The sequence below is a fragment of the Pinus tabuliformis genome, chromosome 9, assembly GCF_031772625.1.
Source record: "Pinus tabuliformis cultivar Carrire ecotype Pingquan chromosome 9, CPIR1, whole genome shotgun sequence".
Lineage (NCBI taxonomy): Eukaryota > Viridiplantae > Streptophyta > Pinopsida > Pinales > Pinaceae > Pinus > Pinus tabuliformis.
The window spans coordinates 1953846698-1953868714 of record NC_142307.1 but is presented as its reverse complement, the minus strand read 5'-3'; positions in this window follow the sequence as shown (position 1 = coordinate 1953868714).

The following is a 22017-nucleotide window of genomic DNA, read 5'->3' as shown; positions in this document are numbered from 1 at the left end:
TCCATCCAAAGTCTTAAGGACAAAGCACCCATGCAAGAACCAGTAGGTGAAGATTTTCAACAAGTGAATCTGCCACAAGGAGATGACCATTCACTTTGATGAGTGAGAGATGGTTTTACTAGACATGTTAGCTTGTCATGGCCGTAGTTTATAAATCATGTGTTGCAACATAATTGTAAAAGTGATGATGTGTTTTCCATTGCTTATTAATGCAACAATGATGTTTTTTGCCTTTTCGTTGATATATGGGGTATTGGTTTCTATTATGATGTAAACTTGACCAAATAGTGTCTTATAAACTCTTGGAAAGTATGGGGATTCTTGCATCATTATCAGTCATGTAATTGAACATGTAGTTTTCAAAGATTGTACTACAGCTTGGCAGAGGATGCAGGTTTTGGTTCATCACTTATGGCTTCGAAGAACAAGGGTGAAGGAGAAGGAAGTGTGGCCTATCAAGACACTTGTTGTGTAGACATTGTAACACAACATATGCAGATTATGTTCATGATTTTGGAGGACCAAAAGCTCTTAAGTTGGGAGGAATGATCTAGGTGGCTCCAAAAACGCTCAGGATTAAGAAGTGGCTTTGGAAAGCTCAAAAATTAAAGTCAATGGATTGAAGTGGAAACAGGATCAGATCGAATATCTCGACGCAAGATTTCCAACGGTGCAAATGACACCTCAAAATGAGTTCGTGGGTGAAAGTTATGGCCGGCCAAAGTTTTGGTCAAACTAGGCCCAGTAACAGTCACTAACGAGGCAACAATTTGGCATTTCTACGAACATGGAATATAGCCACTGGAACGAGCGAATTTGTGGCCTCTTTAATTTTTCCAAAGACCCCTTAAAAATCGATCGACGAAATTTGAAGGGTTGGTTTAAAATATGTAAAAAAAATTAAAAAATAAATAATATTTGGGGTGGCGGGCCGCCACCCCCGCTAACCCTAAAAATTGTATTAATATATTTTAATATATATATATGGGTCGAGGCCGCAAGTGACCCGGACCCCACCCAACCACTGCATAATACGCGGGGTTGGTAGTGAACCCGAGCCGGCTGGAGGCCAACCCGCCCCATGCAGTGACCCCATAACAAAGCTTAAAACGATTAACTATAACACACCACCCAACTTAAAACAATACACAAAAAAAAAACTGTCGCATATCCAAAATGGCAACCACAACGATTTGCCTCAGATAAATCCCCAACCAATTGGGTGCGGGTAACAATAGCCCAACAGGCTTGTGTTGGTAACTTCTTCCGCTCAACATTATTTAACCTGGTTCGGTCATTCACCTAGAAGAGATCAGAGGTTGAGGACATTGAGTGGAGATAGGTGCAGAGGGGAACCCAGCCCAAGCGGGGTACATTTTTCGAGACAAAATCTTTTAGGAATATTCTTTGATGTTTGAGGAATCTTTAGATTCTCTTGGAGGCTGATTTTTTACAAAGGCAGAATGATGTCAACTTCATAGTCATTTTTCTTAGAATTTCACAAGGAGTGCAGTGGTGTGCTCAAAATTTTCATCTACGCTGCAGATTTTTTGCCCATCTCCAGGAAGGAATCTTTGGAGGAATCTTCAAGATTCCCAAGGGTCTAGATTTTGATGATGTCGGAAAGGGGCCAAGTTTATAGTCGTTTGACACGATTTTGCACCACGAATTCAACAGTGATGTCCATTTTTGCAATTCAAATTTTCATTTTTAGACCATTCCAGAAAATGGAGGTATATGAAGCGGTGATGCCATGTCTTTCTTTTGATTTGTTGAGATGATTATTTTGTTGTTGAGATCCTTGTTACCATTATTTTGAAGGATACTTGTATGCCACGTCATGTGAAAATTCATTATCTTATCATGCTGAAGGAGGGCCCATATGGGTGAGAGTTCCTATAGGAGAATGTCTCGTGGAGAGACATGCGACTCTAGTTGAGGGAATTTATCGTTGTAATGAGAAAGAATGAACCATGTACTCATCATCATCTTGCAACATTTAATGAAGCGACCTCCCCACTCCTGACACCAGGCCAAGAGATGTAACTCACACTGGGTGAACTTCATTATCAATGTGTGTGTGTCCTTTGATTTGATGGTCGTCATTATGTTTCCTCTTCTTTAAAGTATGCACATGTGGTTGTTTCATACTCTTTCACATGCAATTCTGCTAACATCACAAAAGTAAAAGTTCTTGGTTAATTTCGGCAGTTGAGAGATCTAGATGATGCACATGTATGAATCCATCTCCAAGAAATTCAATGTCAAGCGTCTCCTTTCTTTATAGACTTTATCAAGGTATTCATACCTTCTCCATGGAGATGTCATAGCTAATCCTTCTAGTATCAAATGTTGATCACTTTTCTTATCTTCCCACAAACTCTTCTTTCATCTTCTTCGCATATTGCTTTCCTTAGGATTTTCTTTACATGGTTCTTTCAACATAGAAACTGTTGTCGCCTGTCACACACCCCTAAGTTAGTGAGAAAAGCCCTTAACCCCACAAGGTATGGTTGGTGGAAAAACTAAGAGATGGGGCTGTCACCTATTCCCAACTCTCTCCTATGCAATCTAAGGGAGCTGGTCCCTAAATGAAAATCTAATTTAAAAAAAGGTGATGTAAGGTTTCTAGGAGATGGCAAGGTTAATTTGGATTACTTGAGATTATGAGAAAATATGATGAGAAATATAAAATGAAATATACTTCAATAACCATCAACACATAAATCAATGATGAGCATATAAGACTAGTGCCTTCAATATTGCTTTAAAATAAATAACACTTGCTCTAAAAGGAAATGTTCCAAGGTGAAACACAAGTAACCCTGTCAATCAAGAAGATGTTAGCAAGATTTGAAATTGCTTCCAAAGAAATGTTTTCAAAATATAATCATTCACAATGCTAGAGCATGTAAGGAGGCAAATAAAATAACTTGCAACATGAAACAAGCTAAAACTTCACTTTGCAAAATGAACAATATGGTACTTGCCCAAGTGAGATAATCAATTCAAAACATTTTGATCATGACAAGTATATAAATAATTTGCAAGTAAATAGCTTGAAAAGTAAAGTGTATTAATATCAAATGCACTTAACTAAGTTTAGATGCAATTATCTTGGTAAATTTTAAGCTAGATGCCTGATCTAAGTGAGAGATCTTCTTTTTGAACTCTTGCCAAAGGGTAAAAATGGGGTGACTGTAAGAAAGAGGGGCTGAGGACATGACGGTATCGTTACCGATACTCTTCCCCTCAATCTTACGAGCCAGCATGTGCCTTCGTTCCCATAAGGGGACAAGCCACCTCCATCACTGCAGGGTCACACACTCTTTATCTTACTTTGTACCAGTTGGAATACTTTTCCAAGAAATTTGTTTCCTTATAATGTCTATCAACCAAGATTATGCTTGGAGGTAAATTAGAAATTCAAGCTAATATAAATGCTTAAATGAAATGCAAGTAAGTTCTCCCAAAGAAATATTAAATTTGCAATGCTTCAAAGTAAGGAAGTTGATCTGAATCAGATCCATAAATGACTGACATAGAACCGTGACTAAAACAGGTCGAACAAATCCTTGAGGAATCCAAAACAGCAATCGAAAACACCCTGAACCAGTGACCATGGTAGCCGGCGTGGAATGACGAGGACCTCGGTCAAAGCGCACTAACCAAGGCCCATGGAGACTGCGCAGGAGGTCAAAATAGCCCCTGGGAGCCCCGAAATGGGAAAAGTAGCTAGTTTTCGATGCACATCGTTGGGCAAACAGGGCCGAAATGGTAGGGCTTAAGCACTCAGTTACATCGGGGAGCTAGAGGACCACGGGCGGAAAAAGGAAAAAGCACCAATGTATGATTGTGGGACCCACGGCCTGGAAACCGACGGTTTTATCGGGACACCCTTGAACGGTAAGAGGTTTTGGAGAAAGCGGAGTGATCACAATCAGCGATCGACGCGTGGCAGTGGAGGAGAGAGAAAAATCGCCGCGATCGCGCATTATCAGTCGAGGAAGTCAACCATGCTCGACATGCGAATGACGTTGGATCTGGAGGAGCCCAAATCGGATGGCTGAGATTACGCCCGATAGACAGAGCAGAATTGACAAGGGACAAAGCTGTGATTTAAGAGGATTTGGAATCCGTTGACCGCCATGGTGGAGAAAGCAACGAATCGACAAGTGGGCTGGTGCAATTCCGATGGAGACACGTGACTACTTCCTGAGTGTTATGCTGACACTGAACAGAGAATTCCAAGCACCCAGGCGACAGGCGAATCGACGCAGGAAGAAGAGGAAACGAATAGGCCAAGGATCGAATGACTAAAGCCATGAATGGATGTAGTCAAATGGGGGGATTGGAGATCGGAAAGGAGATTCCGATCGAAGAGTCCAAGTGACCAAGAGAGACAGTGAACTGTGAACCCTGAGAGGAGGACTGAGCATAGAGAGCAGTAAAGCCAAGTAGAGGAGATAAAGGGCCGAGCTGACCATAGGTAGCATCGAGCACCAGAGAGCTTGAAGAATCAAGCCTTCCCATAGAGGGATGTGTCCGGATTGAGCATCACAGTTGGCTCTTTCCACTGTAGACCGAGGGTCACAGAGCGGGTAGGAAGAACAAGAGTCTGTGTACTCCATGTGGCTTGGGGAATCCAAGAACCACCCTGCCAAGCAAACTCTGCTTCAGGAGAACTCATATTGAGTCCCTGTATTGTAATTTCTCTACTCAAAGACATAATAAAATAAGGCCACCACTGAAGCTGGACCGGAGACGTAGCCTTGGAGAATAGGGTGAACTCCTTATTAAAAATTTATTTTGTCTTTGTTTCTGCTTACTGCATTTCTCTGTTGTCTTTCATTCAAAATGTCTGTGTATTGGCAATCTGATCAATCCGTTGTTTCAATAACACAGAACACACACACCAGCACATGAGTCTGTAATACCTTCTGTTAAATAAATCTTTACTGAGGTCACTCATAGGGTGATTATCAAATCAAGTGGTATCAAAGCCCTACGCTGTAAGGTTAGACAAGCTTGTGTTGGTTTAGCTGTGAATGATCACTAGATCAAAGCTCAAATTAGGAGAAGGAGAATTGGTGGAAACTAATCCTGAAATTGGGAGAGTCTATTCTCAAAGGACAATGTCACAAGAAGGTTCTGTAGGGCTAGACCCTCAATTCCTAGAAAGTTTCCTAGCTATAAAGTCCATGGTGGAAGAAATGTATAGGGACTTTAGAAAGCATAGGGGTGAGGATTCATCAGGGTCTAAGCAAGATAAAGAAGAAGATGAACCTCATTCCCATGACCACTCCAAAGGGAAGGGAAAAGAAGAAAGCTTCCCTACACCTCCTAGTAGCCCCGTGCATAATAAGAAATCATCTTTGATTAAGTTAGATGTTAAATTTGATTTGCCTATATATGATGGAGAGTTGAATGCTGAAAAGTTGGACAACTGGATAAGGCAAATTGATGTGTATTGTAGGCTGCAAAACATAGAATCAGACAAGAGTAAGATTCAGCTGGCAAGCCTACGCCTAGGAGGCACTGCCTTGGTTTGGTGGGAAGGCAGAACCCAAGCTGATGTGAAGAAGCATGGTAAGACCATCTCTGTCTGGAGTGACTTTGTTTCTGCCATCAGAAAACAGTTCTATCCATTGGCCTACATGCAACAAGCCATGATGAGTTGGCAAACTCTTCGGCAGTTGAAAGGGAAAAGTGTACAAGGGTATACTCAAGAGTTCCGAAAGAGAGCATTGATGTTAGGTATTTCATTAGACATACTAGAAACTCTTTTGAAGTACATTGGGGGTCTACACAGCTACATGAGGCACACTATCCTCATGTTTAATCCCACTAGTATAGATGAGGTATTTGTACAAGCTAGTCATCTAGAAGTAAGAGGAAAGAATGGAAATCCAGAATTTGGGGGACCATCCCAACCCACTGTAAGAAAAAGCAAGGAGAAAAGAAAGCAGAAATGGAAATCAAGGAAGGCCAACACTGCAAAAAAAGGCAAAGCTTCATGCACTCACTGTAAAAAGGAGGGGCATGATGATGAGCACTGTTGGATTCTGCATCTAGAGCTGAGACCTAAGAAGTCCGAGGGCAAGAAGAAGATGATTGCTGCAGTTATTCAGAAATATTTGGGGTCAGACTCGGGAGATGAAACAATCATAGCAGCCACAGGTATAAAAGGTAAGAATTCTGAAGCATCTACTAGTAATTCTACTCAATCTGTTATTGATGAAGAACATGAGAGAAAAAGGCGTGAGCTTTTCCATATTCGAGTTGTTTCCAAATATCAAAAGATTGATACTTTGTTTGATAGCGGCTCACAAGTAAATCTGATTTCTGAAGCAATTGTAAAGAAATTGGGATTAGCAACTACACCTCATAAGAAGCCATACCCATTAGGATGGTTGAATGATAAAGCACAACTACAAGTGACTAGACAGTGCAAACTCAAGTTTTCTTTTGGGTCAGCATTTGTAGATGAGGTTGAGTTAGATGTAATTCCTTTGGATATATGTGGAATTGTTTTAGGAAGTCCTTACTTGTATGATAGAAAGGCTATTTTCTATAGCGCTGAGAACAAGTATCTACTTGTTAAAGATGGAATCGAATACTTTGTAAGATCTCATAAGCTCAAGAATAATTATACTCTTATAAACGCAGGACAGATGAAAAGAATGATAAATTCATGCAAACAGTTCCTACTAATGGTTGTAAAAGAAAAGAAAACTGATAAAACTGATGTATTTGAGGGCTGTAATTCTGATCAGCAAGCTGATATAGAAAAGATTGTTTCAGAGTATGATGTCTTGTTTCAAGAACCTCAAGGTCTGCCACCCAAAAAGGAAATAGTACATGATATTATTTTGCAGCAAGATGTTCCTTTGCCTAACATTGGGATGTATAGGTTATCTGCTTTAGAGAATGTTGAAATCAAGAAGCAAGTGCAGGAGTTGCTCGAGAAAGGGTTCATCAGGCCTAGCACATCACCATGTGGGTCACCAATCATTTTGGTGAGAAAGAAAGATGGCTCGTGGAGAATGTGCATTGATTACCGAGCACTGAATAAAATAACGATAAAAAATCGTTATCCCCTTCCTCGCATAGATGATCTTTTAGATCAATTGAAGGAAGTTGTTTATTTCACCAAGCTGGATTTGCACAGTGGATACCATCAGGTCAGAGTTGCAGAGAAAGATGCATGGAAGATTGCTTTCAAAACAAAGCAAGGATTGTATGAATAGCTAGTTATGCCTTTTGGCTTGACCAATGACCCTGCTACTTTCATGAGATTAATGAATGATGTACTCATAACTTTTCTTGATGATTTTGTTATTGTGTATCTGGATGGCATTCTGATTTTTAGTAAAACGTGGGAAGAACATTTAAAGCATGTTAAGCAGACATTAGATGTTTTGAAAAGAGAAAAACTTTATTTTAAACTCTCAAAATGTGAATTTGGCAAAACCTCTCTAAATTATGTGGATCATATAGTAGGGGGAGGTGAATTGAAAATAGATCCCTCTAAAGTGGCAGCCATTGTAAACTGGCCTAAACCCAAGTCTGCTACAGAAGTGAGAAGCTTCTTAGGAGCAGCACAGTATTGGAGGAAGTTCATTTCAAACTTTTCCTCAATTGCAGCTCCCTTACATGCTTTGACAGGATTGAACAAGGTGTTTCAGTGGGGAGGAAAATAGTATAAAGCCTTCGACACATTGAAAGACAAAATTAGTACAGCACCTGTACTAGCACTACCAGATCTACAAAAAACATTTGAGATACAAACTGATGCCAGTGACTATGCCATGGGAGCAGTGTTGACACAACACGGTAAACCCATATGTTATCATTCTGAGACTTTTAATCCTGCAGTAGTTAACTATCCTACCTATGATAAAGAATTGTATGCGTTAGTTCAGAGTGTGAAAAAGTGGAAACATTATTTAATGGGCAAAGAAACAATAATACATACTGATCATCAGCCACTTCAATATCTACACTCCCAAACTAAGTTGTAATAATCAAGACATTACAGATGGATGGGTTTTCTACAACAGTTTCAATTAGTCATCAGATATAAAAAGGGCATACAAAAAAAGGTTGCAGACATGTTATCTAGACCCATTATAAATGCATCTACCATCCTTAAGCATAATTCTGTACTACATGAAAGCTACATAGAATAGTATGCTCAGGACGTGGACTTTAAAGATGTATATGCAACTTTGAGTCAAGGCAAGAGAGTAGAAGAATTGGACTATCATGTGAAGGACCGAGTCTTATATCATTGTGGGAAAATCTGCATTCTACAAACTGAGAGAGCAAAGATAATCATGGAAGCACACACTTCTCTAATATCCGGTCACTTTGGGATAAGTAAAACAGTTGCACAACTGCAAAGGTTCTGTTATTGGCCAAGAATGAATGAGACAATTTCTAGATATGTAAAGGGGTGTGTTGTGTGTGCTAAAAGCAAGCCCAGCAACAGAAAAATAGGCTTGTACACTCCATTGCCAGTTCCCTCTCACCCTTGGGAGAGCATTTCCATGGATTTTGTTGGAGTACTGCCCAAATCTAGGAAATGTCATGATTATCTATATGTTATTGTGGATAGGTTCAACAAAATGTGTATTTTGATACCCTGTAGCAAACATATTACAGCTGAACAAACTGCAAAATTATTCTTTGAACATGTATGTGCTCATTTTGGATTACCCACTTCTATTATATCTGATCGAGACACCCGATTTATGGGGAAGTTTTGGTCCAGTTTGTGGGAACTAATGGACACCAAGTTAAAGAAAGCACAACTTTTCATCCACAAACAGATGACCAGATAGAAGTAGTAAATAGTACTGTGATCCAGTTACTGAGAGGATATTGCAGCAAACATCCTAAGCTTTGGGATGAGCACTTGTGCTATGTGCAACATGCTTACAACAGAGCCAAACACTCTTCTACACAGAGATATCCTTTTAAGACCTGCCTTGGTTTCATACCAAGGTCTCCCTTGGATTTTGTCTTTGGTAAAGATACCATGATTGATGGACACAGTGATGTGGACAAAGCAACTAGGTTCATCGAATAGATCCAGGAGATCCACCAGGTAGTATAGGAACAACTGGAAAAGAGCCAGGCCAAGTACAAGGCTAGGCATGATAAGCATCAGATGGAGCATAGTTTTCAAGTTGGAGACCAAGTCTGGCTGTATATCAGCAAGGACATGATGCAAGGTGAAGATAAGAAGCTAAAACCTATCAGGTATAGACCCTTCAGGATACTTGAGAAGACTGGTGAAAATGCTTTTCGCCTTGATCTGCCAGCTTACATGCACATCTACTCAGTCATGAATGCAGCTTGCTTGAGATTGTTTGAACCTTCAATGATTGAGGACCCTGAAGAGCAGAGTCAATTGCCTTCTATTGATGATCTACTACCGGAATATCTTAATGAGCTACAGGAAGATACAGTGTTAGACAGAAAGGTAAGGACGACACGTAGTGGACAGGTGGAATACCTCAGAATTGGGCTTAAAGGTTCGAAGCCGAGCATTGCGAAGTGGATTGAGATTGGATAAGTGAGACAGCAATTCCCTCACTTAGTCGATGCTTAAAAGAAAACCAACTTTTGGTGGTCCAAAATCTTTTCAGTTGGGAGGCTGTGATCCGAATCGGATCCATAAACGACTGACATAGAACCGTGACTAAAACAGGTCGAACAAATCCTTGAGGAATCCAAAACAGCAATCGAAAACACCCTGAACCAGTGGCCATGGCAGCCAGCATGGAACGACGAGGACCTCGGTCATAGCGCGCTGACCGAAACCCATGGAGACTGCGCAGGAGGTCAAAATAACCCCTGGGAGCCCCGGAATGGGAAAAGGATCTAGTTTTCGATGCGAGTTAGCGCTTAGTGCTAACGCGCATCGCTGGGAAAACAGGGCCGAAATGGTAGGGCTTAAGCACTCGGTCACATCGGGGAGCCAGAAGACCGCGGGCGGAAAAAGGAAAAAGTGTCAATGTACGATGGTGGGACCCATGGCCTGGAAACCGGCGATTTGATCAGGACACCCTTGAACGGTAAGAGGTTTTGGAGAAAGCGGAGCGATCACAATCAGCGATCGACGCATGGCAGCGGAGGAGAGAGAAAAACTGTCGCGATCGCGTGTTATCGGTTGAGCAAGTCAACCGTGCTTGACATGCGAATGACGTTGGATCTGGAGGAGCCCAGATCGGACAATATAGATTACGCCCGATAGACAGAGCGGAATTGACAGGGGACAAAGCCGCGATTTAAGAGGATTTGGAATCCGTTGACTACCATGGTGGAGAAAGCAACGAATCGAAAAGCGGGCTAGCACAATTCTGATGGAGACAGGTGGCTACTTCCTGAGCGTTATGCTGACGCCGAACAGGGAATTCCAAACACCCAGGTGACAGTCGAATCGATGCAGGAAGAAGAGGAAACAAACAGGCTGAGGATCGAATGACTAAAGCCATGAATGGAGGCAGTCGAATGGGGGGATTGGAGATCAGAAAGGAGATTTCGATCGAAGAGTCCAAGTGACCAAGAGAGATAGTGAACAGTGAACCCTGAGAGGAGGACTGCGCACAGAGAGCAGTAAAGCCAAGCAGAGGAGACAGAGGGCCGAGCTGACCATAGGCAGCATCGAGCACCAGAGAGCTTGAAGAATCAAGCCTTCCCATAGAGGAATATGTCCGCATTGAGCATCACAGTTGGCTCTTTATACTGTAGACCGAGGGTCACAGAGCGGGTAGGAAGAAAAAGAGTCTGTGTACTCCAAGTGGCTTGGGGAATCCAAGAACCACCCTGCCAAGCAAACTCTGCTTCAGAGAACTCATATTGAGTCCTTTTATTGTAATTTCTCTACTCAAAGACATAATAAAACAAGGCCACCAATGAAGTTGGACCGAAGACGTAGCCTTGGAGAATAGGGTAAACTCCTTGTTAAAAATTGCTTGTGTCTGCTTACTACATTTCTCTGTTGTCTTTCATTCAAAATGTCTGTGTATTGGCAATCTGATCGATCCGTTGTTTCAATAACACAGAACACACACACCAACACATGAGTCTGTAATACCTTCTGTTAAATAAATCTTTACTGAGGTCACTCATAAGGTGATTATCATATCAGAAGTGGTGCTCAACAATATATTGCAAATGTAACTTTCAAATAGAGATTAGCTTGTAAGTAAATTAGAATGATGCAAATCAATTTGCTTGAGAAACAAAGTTGTTTCAAGTAAACAATAGAATGCTCCAATACTAAAGATAACAATGTAGCTTTTATAAATGAAGCATGAACACAAGTATACATGAAATAATTTGTTACACTAAATGGAAATGAATTAGTAAACAAATTTAAAGTTTGCAAGAAATTAAAATGCTTGCATGTGAAGCGTAGATTGCTCAAAGAAAATATTGACTTGTAGCTCAAAGCAACTTGAAATAAATTGATGCAAGTCTCAAATGAAATTGTAGCAAACTTTAGAAAGTGAAGTGTGATAGTGTCGGTGTGTTAATTCCCAATTAGAGAATGCATGTAAGTTGAAAATAAATCTAAGAGACATGGAAATGCAAAGAGTCAATTCACACACATATTTCTCTTCCTAAATTGAGAGAAAGGATGTCATGGGTATAACCCACACTACCACAAGAAAATAGATATCTTATTATTTTTTTTAAATGAGTAGAATGCCTCTTAATGGGTTTCCCAAAAGATGAATGAGAAAATTACAAGATAGAGATCTATAAGAACTAGAATCTCCTTCCAAGAAGTGGTAACCACAATGGCCAATGAACAACTCTTGAAATCTGAAAATTATAAGTGCCTTAAGGTCCACGGGCAAGTCAATCTACTGTTGTCCAAGATTGCCCAAAACCTCCCTAAAGGTGATGCTAAAGTGCCCTTAGGGTCCTACAACAAATAGTTAGAGTCTCAAACTTTAGCTTCCTCAATCTCGTCAACACAAAGGGTGAGCATGGTCCATAAACAAATCTGAATTTTCTGCAAAACCAACGCTCAAACTTAGTGTAAATGAGACAACAATGTTAGCAAATGTAATCTACAAATATTCTACAAAAAATTAGTCGAAGAATTGGAGCAAGGCTCATTTCCTTGCGTAATCTTCAACATGCTCTCTAATAACAAATAAAACCAATAATAGCACAATAATTTGAGATAAAGATTTTAAATATGATTAACTTTTATTATGTACAATCTATGTCAAGGTGAATCCCTGTAAGAACACTTTTTCATAAGATGAATTATGAAAGCTCCAAATAACAAATGAGAGTTCCTTTGCAAATGTTTCAAGAGTGGGTTGGTTTCTCCAAAGACTTCCCCTCATGTTTAATTCAAAAAAAAATTCTTCTACAATAATTCAATCACACATTAGTCCACATAGATTTAGAAAAGTAAACAATGAAAAGAAACTCTAGAAATTTATTGGAAAATAACTAGAGTGTTCTATGTCTAGAGCCTACTTCCAAACCAAATGCTAAAGCAAGATAGCTTAACACTAACAAGTCTACAAGAGTATATGGAAAATGAAATAACTCAAAGCATAAATAGAAGAAATTATACCAATAGTTCATAATGCACCATACTCCAAAGGAAGAAGACCCACGAATGAAACCTCCAAAGTCTTTTTATTGGAATTGATGAAAAAGTGTACAAAGAGAGCATTTTCGCAAGCACAATAGCTAGTGACAATGATTACAAAATAGAATCTCAATGGATCAATTTATAGAAGACTTGGAGCATATCCCAATGAGAGATGGTCAACCGAGTGGTATGTTGATGATCATCCAAAGGAAATTCGAATTTGCTTAGTGGTTGTGATATTTGACCAAGTGTCAAATGAATCTCTGAGTGTAGTAGTGAAAATCTCCTCTCTGGCTAAGCATAGATCCCTATGGAGCAATTGTGTAACAAATGTGAAGAAACTAAAGTAAATTGAAGACAAATCATCCACCAAATACAGAAATAAAAACCACCCAAATTTGTGAATAAACTGTTGTGCTCGTTCCTTCCTCTTGCCTGTACGTATCTCTTTCATTGCTAGTGGGTATGAGAGTTGTCAACCATGTGTAGTCTAAGTGGAGTTAATGGAGGAAATATCCTACCTAATTCTCAACCAAAACACTTGCAACAAGTGTCACCTTTGTTGTTGTTGCGTAATCCTCTTAAGTTATTGCGTATCCTTTTTCCTGGACCTGTGTAGAGTTATTTTGTGGTATATGCATACATTTCTTCATGAAAATACGTGGAGCACCAAATGAAGAGGGAGTGAGGTGGGATCCTCCACTCATTTCCCTTAAACACTAGACTTTAACGTTTTTCACTTAAATAATTTTATGAGCCTCAAGATTTGCTTCTGCATGCTTTTGCAACTTGTGGTAGTTGAATGTTGACTTGGAATTAGTTTGACCTCCAAAATGGCTGCCATGTCATTCCTCTTGTCCTCTTCTAATGTGCAACACTTTGTTTTCAACATGTTGAATTAAATAAAATTATTTTAACTATACGGGATTTTCAACGTTGCCTCTTGAACTCATCATTGGACCATTTGACTTGCCACTTGGAACTTTGACTTTGACTTGTGCTTCATGCGGTGGGCCCCACATAGTTTCCACATCAACTTTGACATTCACTGGAATCTTCCATATCAGAATTTTACTTTGGAAAAATTTCTAAGTATTTCCAATTATTCATTTTTTTGATTTTTTCCTCATTTTTTGCCACTGACATTAGAAAAAACGGCTTTTGAGTGACTATAAATTATTTTTTGACCCTCAAAGTGGGTCCTAGGATAATGTTGGGCCTTTGAAGATGAATTGTGAGTAGTCACACACTCTAGAGATTTCTGAAGGCCACTTATTTACATCATTACATAAAAATTAATTAAAAATTTTCGTTTTGCGGGAAATTTTTAATTATTAAAAAATCCTACTTAAACCTAGTCAAATTTCGCAAAATTTCAGAGATGACCTAGCATGGTAATATACATTGACTCTAAAACTAATCTTTCAGGTGAGCGCGCGTGTTTTTGAACTGGAGCTCCTGCGCCCCTGTATCCTCGGCTCTTGCGGCCCTCCGCAGGCCTCCCGTCTGGCAACCCCTGCTGTTGGGCTCTCAGTCTTCCTTCCTAACATCCCCACAATCAGGCTCTGACTCCCTCCTTCAGCGAGTGCTATTGTTGGCTCCTTTTCGGCTCTCTAGCTCCCATGGCTAGGATTGTCCCCTCCTAGATGCAATACAATGAAGAACAGGCTGCGATCTTTGCCTCTCTAATCTTTGAAAATGCTACCACTCGAAACAAACCCACAGCTTCACAGTTCGTTAAAAAAATGGCTGATATTCCAGAAATCTCTCTTCCTCCTAGTCTTCCAAGGAAAGCAGCGAGCGATCTCTCTAGTAGAGAGAGGTTTGGTTGGTCAATTTACTGGCATATGGCCTTCTCCCAGAGCAGTTCAAAAATGGGTGGAGAACAACTAGAATGCGAACATCCAAGGAAAAATCGCAATAAGATTTGTGGAAGAGGTTACTACACATTCCTTTTTGAAACCAAAGAAGACCGGAATCTCATCTTCAGAAATGGTCCCTACTGCATGGACTCGAGAGGTCTCTACGTGAACATATGGTCACCTAACTTTGACCCAGAAATGGATATACCTAATGCAGTCCCGGTTTGGGTTCGTTGGCCTCACCTCCCTCCTCACTGCTGGGGAGATGAATCGATTAAATCCATAGGGAACACTGTAGGAAAATATATCGATAGATGCGAACCAAAGGACAACATGCACGCATATGCAAGGATATGTGTTGAAGTCAACTTAGGAAAGGGCCTCCTAGAAGAAATCAAGATCAAAGTGGACCAATGGACCCATATTCAACAACTGGACTATGAAAAAATACCGTTCAAATGTAAGGTATGCCATGAATATGGTAATTTTGCTAATAGGTGTAGTAAACTAAAAGAAACTGAAATGACTGAAAATGCCGAAGTCAGTGAAGGCACATGGGAAAAAGTAAAAAAAAAAGAAAACAAACCCCAAGCAATCAGGCCCAAAACCAAAGCACCCCCCAGAAATCCAAGCAGCAACCTTCTCCCCCCCTCCCATCTTGACCTAGCCAATTCCCTCTACATCAAACCCCTTCGAATTCCTGGAGGAAGAAGAGCCTTCACCCCCTTACTCTCCTAACAATGCTCTAGCAGTTATCCACTCCCCCTCTCTGATCCTTCCTTCACCCCCCCCCCCCCCCCACCATAGACCGTATACTAACAAGAAACAAAGTCAAAGAAGCAAGCAACAACTCAGAGCCACCAAAAAAGCAGATAGGAAATCGAATAAAGAAATAAGAGATGAAATAACAGCTAAAGAAATGGCCACAGGTACCCAACAATCGATGGACTCTTTTTTGGCCAAGCAAAGAGGAAGCGGGGAAAATATATAGAAGAAGAGCGATGCTCACCAAAAATCAAATAAGTAATGATTTTGGTCTCTTGGAATTGTAGAGGCTTGGGCTCCTCTCTAAAATCCAATGCAGCCCGGGATATCATCAGTCAAGAACAACCAGATATATTTCTGAAATGTCCAGCCATGACTTCCAAAAATTCATAAAAAGACACAAAAGCTTTGATGGAACAACAACAAACTCATTGGGTGCCTCAGGAGGAATAGGCACATTGTGGAACAAGAAGAAATGGGACCTCATCAGTCAAAGATCAATCCACTGGTGGGTCAGAACTGATCTCAAAAATAAAATCACTAATGAAGAATTCACCATGTTAAACATTTATGCTCCAAATCATTATAGGGACAAAGCACACTGTTGGGATTCTGTCAAATCAGAGTTGCAGGAATGTCAAAGAAGTAAGACAGTTCTAGGAGGAGATTTGAACTTAATAAGAAACATTGAAGAAAAGATGGGAGGGAAATATTTTGTTGACCCATCAAGAGCTGCTTTGGGAGAAATAATAGAAGCCCATAAACTCATTGATATTCCACCATGTAATGGTTAATTTACATGGAGTAATAAAAGAGTAGGAACTCATAATATCAAAGAAAGACTTGACAAAATACTAATCCATGAAAGTATCGCAGCAGGATTCTCTTCCATAAAAAGCAAGATCATCCATGCTACAACTTCAGATCACAAACCAGTGGTTTTGATCCTAGAAAGAATTGGAAATCTTGGTCCAATCCCATTCAAATATAATAAAAATTGGGACAGCAAGGAGGATTTCCGCAAGCTCATCAAAGACAGTTGGGAGATGGAAGTCATTGGATCCCCCACTATGTTTGGGAATCCAAATTAAAATTCTTAAGAATTGCAATCAAAAACTGGGCAAAAGAGAATGCAATAATAGAGAAAAATAAAAAAATCGAGCTGCATAGAAAGTTGGAAAAATGGAATCAGGAAAAGGAAAGCCAGAAAACATCAGAGGAAGAGAAAAATCAGGAAAAAGAAATCTTCATGGAATTATACAGGCAGAACAGAACTGAGGAGGAGGAGCTGAGACAAAAATCGAGGTGCCTCTGGCTCAAAGCAGGAGACAAAAACACATCTTTCTTTCACAACAATATCAAGCTCAGAAGAGTTGGAAATCAAATAGACAAAATCACAGTTGAGGGGAAGGAAGTAAGAGAGCAAGAGGAAATAAAAGAAGCAGCTCACAACCATTTCAAATCTCTCTTATCTGCTGATACTAAACCTTTGGACAACATGGATTTCCTCCTTCCAGTGGAATGTAAAATCAGTGGGCATCAAAATAGCGAGTTGGAACAGGAAGTCTATGAGGAAGAAATTAGAGAAGCTGTGTGGAGTATGCAGCCGGACAAGGCTCCCGAGCCTGATGGCTTCACAATTTCTTTTTACAAGACTCATTGGGACATAATAAAGAAAGATCTTATCAGGATGGTTAAAAATGTTTTTAAAAAAACCAAGATGGGAGAATATACAAAATATTCTCATTTGGCACTCATCCCCAAGGATCCAAACCCACTCTCCTTTGATCACTTTAGACCCATCTCTCTCTGTAATGTATCCTATAAAATTGTCACAAAAAACTTGGCAAATAGGTTGAAAAAGCTCTTTCCCACTCTCATCTCAGAGAATCAAGGAGGATTTGTCCCTAAAAGACAAATAACAGAAAACGTTATTTTGGTCCAAGAAGCAATTCACACCAGTTTACACAGAAAAGAAAGAGGCATGGTAATAAAACTTGACATGGAAAATGCCTTCGACAGGGTCAACCATCAATTTCTAGTTGTTGTTCTCCAGAAGTTTGGAATCTCTAACAAATTTATCAAAATCATTATGGAATGCATTTCAAATCCTTGGATAGCACCCGTGATCAATGGAAGGCCTAGCCGCTACTTCCGAAGATCCAAAGGATTGAGACAAGGTTGTCCTCTCTCACCTTTTCTTTTCATCATCATGGCAGAAACTTTAAGCATACATCTAGAAAACCAAGGAAACAAAGGGAGATAACAGGCATAAGTATAGCGAGAGGAACAAAAGAAATCAATCATTCACTCTTTGCCGATGACACTCTCCTAATTGGAGGAGCCTCAAGCTTAATAGCTAGGAAATTCAAGAGAATCCTGGACTCTTTCTTGGCTGTCTTTGGGGGACTGCTTAACAATAAAAAGTGTAGAACATATACTTGGAATGTCTCGCTACAAGTAATGCAAAGAATCTCACTAATCATGGATATCCCGGTCCAAAGGAACTGGAGTCACTTCTCCTATCTTGGTCTTCCTTTGATAAAGGAAGTGGTCAAGTCTGAGATTTGGAACAAGAAGATAGAAAAAATGAGAGGAATCTTCAAAGCTGGGGGCTGATGTGGTTAAATTTAGCTGGCAGGACCATCCTCCTTAAAGCTCTCCTTTCATGCCTTCCTATTTATCAGTATGTCGTCACTTTGGCTCCACCTAGCATCCATAAAAAAATGGAGCTAATTATGAGAGGCTTTCTCTAGCAAGGAGGAAGCACAAAAAAATTCAGTCTGGTCCGTTGGGATTAGGTGATCCTTCCCTTTGAAAAAGGAGGCATATCCATCTAAATTCCAAGTTTAACAAATAAAGTGATGGGCTTTAAACTTGTGTGGAGAATGCTAATGGAAAAAGGCAGTTGGTGGGTCGAGGCCCTTCAAAACAAATACCTTAATGGGTAGTACTCTAAGATTCTCACTGATCCGATTGTGGAAAGACCATGCACTCCAGCATGGAGACTCATCAAAAAGGTCATTCCCCAAATCAAAAATCATATTTCAAAGACTCCTGGAAATGGAAAAGATATAAATCTCTGGACAGATAAAATAATGGGTTTCGAGCCACGAGTGTTGAAAATGTAACAAGATGATGGAGCTTAGTTGAAAGGAGTCGCCTTCACTAAGTGGGCCCGCAGGCTATTTTTGGCACAAAGTCTATTTTTAGACATATGGATCATGGTCTATGAGTTGCAAGATGCTATTTGTGGATGATTGGTCATGTTGGTAAAAATAGATGGACTTCTATTTTTAGACATATGGGCGGAGTCTATTTTTAGGCTGCCAGGCTAAAAATAGAACAGTCGAATATTATTAGCTCTTAATAATATTTGGACTATAAAAATTATCTTATCCTATTGCAGCACTTGAGTTCGAGCTATAGATGTGGCACATGCAACTTCCAAAAGGAAATATGCTTTTCTTATGGGTTAGTTGAGCTATTGCATGATGGACTTCAGTTAGAACTCAAGTGATTGAGTTTGGTGGAGTTGATTGAGGAGTTGATGGAGTTGTGTTCAGTTTGACTTAGTTGAACTAGTTGTATTTAGTCTAACTGCCAAATACACTAGTGATGAGTGATGTGAATTAATTATTAATTAATTCACTAATTATTAACTCATAAATCAACTAAAGAATACATCAGTTAACTCAATGCATGGACAGTTCAGTGGAGACAGGTGTTAGAGGTGGAGACTACTATTAGTTGTGACTATAGTTGTGCATGAGATTTGCACAATCAATGATTGAGATTGCCAATGAGGATTGCACAGTACAAGCCAAGGAAAACGAGCTTGGATCATTCCTATTCTCAACTTGGATTGCGCAGTGGAGGCAGGCAAACAGTGGAGGAGATTTGAACCTGTGACTTGATTCAGATCTAAGCTAGTTTGTGTGTAGCAGGTGGAGATAGTACTGAGTACTTGTGAGGAGTATTGTACTATGTATTGTTACATGTTCTCTATCATTATAATATACAGATAGTTGGGGGTTTTCAGCTGTATGCTTTCCCCAGTACATACTGTGTTGATATGTGTGATTGATGTTTCAATGTGCGCATGCGATTGTTTCTTAATTCTGCAAAATTGATGATCAACGTAGAGGAGGTTATGTATTATGCATGCATTCTGCAAATAGTGTATAATCGGGATAATCTCTGTGAATAAGTGTTATATTATTCAAAATTTCTACAACGAGGCCATTATCAGCAGTACAGACCCCTGAAAATCTGGATGGAGGAAAAAAGCCTTAATTCCCTACATGACATCTCGGTATGGGATCAAAATTGCTGGTCAGCCTGGAAGGATCTCCCTCTCCCAAATCATCTTAAAAATCAGTGGGCAGATCTGAAGAGAATGCTGATGGGAGCTGCCCCAACAAATAAAACCTCTCAAGACAGCTTTGTTTGGGATCCAAGCGGAGGGAAGTTTACAGTGAAAGATGGGTATCAGCTCCTACAATCTAGCAACAACCTAGAAAACTGGAACCTTCGGTTAGCAGTTTGGAAGAATGAATGCCTCCCAAAAATAAAAAATTTCACGTGGACCCTCTTAAAAGGGAAAATTCTCACTGCTGAAAATCTTAAAAAAAAGGGATTCAAGGTCCTTCAATGTGCTGCCTTTGCTGCAAGGAGGAGGAGAGCAGTCAACATTTATTCCTCGAATGCTCTTTTGCCCAACATTGCTGACGCCAAATTACTAGTCCTTTGAGGTCACCTAGGGAAAACTTTGATCAGCTCACAACTCTAAACAGAAACTGGGAAAAAGGCTACCCCCATGCAAAAAAAGGTAAATCCATAATCACTCGACTTTGGAAATGCATTCCATCTGCTCATTGTTGGCAAATTTGGCTCTCCAGGAACAATTGTATCTTCAAAAACCAAAAGCCAAACCCAACATTCACCCTGGCCAAAACTCTGGGACTAGTTGCGGAAATGATCAGCGCCAACTTAGTGAATAAAATCAATCACACCAACTGGCAGAAAGATGAGGAGGAATGGTTCAACAAATTCCCGTTGGTTTACTCAATGAACAAACAAGCTGCAGAAAAGACAAGAAAAAGGGGAAAAAAATGGAAACTCAGGGGAACCCAAAAGGAAATAAAACAGCGGATTCAAGACCAAAAGTCTTTTACTCTTCAGTTCGATGGTGCTTCCAAAAACAACCCCGGTCAAGCAGGAGCAAGGGGAATAATTTCTGATCAAGATGGGAAAACCATCACTACTTATGAATGGGGACTGGGAAATATGACTGATAAAAAGGTTGAGGCCTACAGTCTTCTTCTAGGTACTTGTATCTTAAAAAATCTTCAAGCTAAAAATCCAGTCATAATAGGCGACTCAGCAATAATGATCGCAGCTATGGAATCAGGGGGTGATTTCAAAAACCAGGCCCTCAATAGAATCAAGCAAAGGATCGTGGAAAACACAAAACAGTTGGGGATCATCCAATTTAAACACGTCATGAGAAATTATAACACTAAGTCCGACTACCTAGCCAATAATGCAGTAACCAGAGCTATTGGGCAAGTTCAAGAGAACAATAACACTTATGAAAAATCAATTCCATAAGACGTCCCTCCTCGCAGTCGGGCATGTGATTCAGGGTTCCATCAGTCATCTCAACAAAAAGGCTGCCTCTCCCCTCAGACAAAGCAGTAGGATGTCCGAACTCCTCAGCACTGACTTTATACTTTTCTATATCCTCAGAACCGTCAGGAAAATCTCTAGGCATAAGGGAAATTTGTATTGGATTATGGAGCTGAAAGAGTCCCGTGGAAAGAACACTCAAAGTTTAGGCATCAGACATTTCGTAATCCACAGAGACTGCTCAAGAAAAATTCGACTTAGCATTAGGGATAGGTGCAATACAGAGCAGTTCGATCCGCCTTTTGAGGCTCTGATGAAAGAGTGGACTTATAAGCAGCCTGAGGTGCGTTGGTCCAACAAGAATTTCACTGTCTGTGTGGTGGAAGCGCCTTGTTTGATTGGCAAAGGCTCAAATTTGTGTCGCTCCTGTTCCAGGCCACCTTATGTGCACTTCAGTTGCTGTTGCTCCTCTTTGACAGCTCTGCGAGGTATTGTTTCTGCTTGCTAGGTCTGTATTTTCTTATTTTCCACTAACGCTTGGTCTGTCACTGTTGTTAGAAAATTATATATTACGGAGCAATGGAACACATAAAATATTGCAGAAATATAAACACAGAAAATGCACAAAACAAGAGAGACACAGATATACGTGGTTCACCCAGTTTGGGCTACGTCCACCCCGAACAGCCAGTCCTTCCTTTCCATTATCCAGCAAAATGAAGAGACACAACCTACAGCAAATCCGCTGTAATATCCTCTATTTTCTCTCACAATCTCACCTCTCCGTTTCTCGCTCATAGAATACACATCTATATCTCAGCCTCAAATACAATGCCCTCATACAAAGAGAGGGCGTTGCCTTCTAGGGCAAAAAAACCCTAAACTAAACATAAGTTCTACCGTCAGATCATCTGCCTAATAAATGGCCCAGATTGACTAGAAATTACTATACTTTTACAAGGCAATTTTACATTTTTTTTAGCTTCGGGGGCGCTGCCCCCAAGCCCCCTCCGAGGGACCGCTGGCCCCTGGACCCCCCAGCCAAGGGGATCGGCCCCCCCGGACCCTCGCGGGGGGGACAAGTCCCCCCCCACCCCCCCGCATGGAGGGGTGTACAAACTTCCT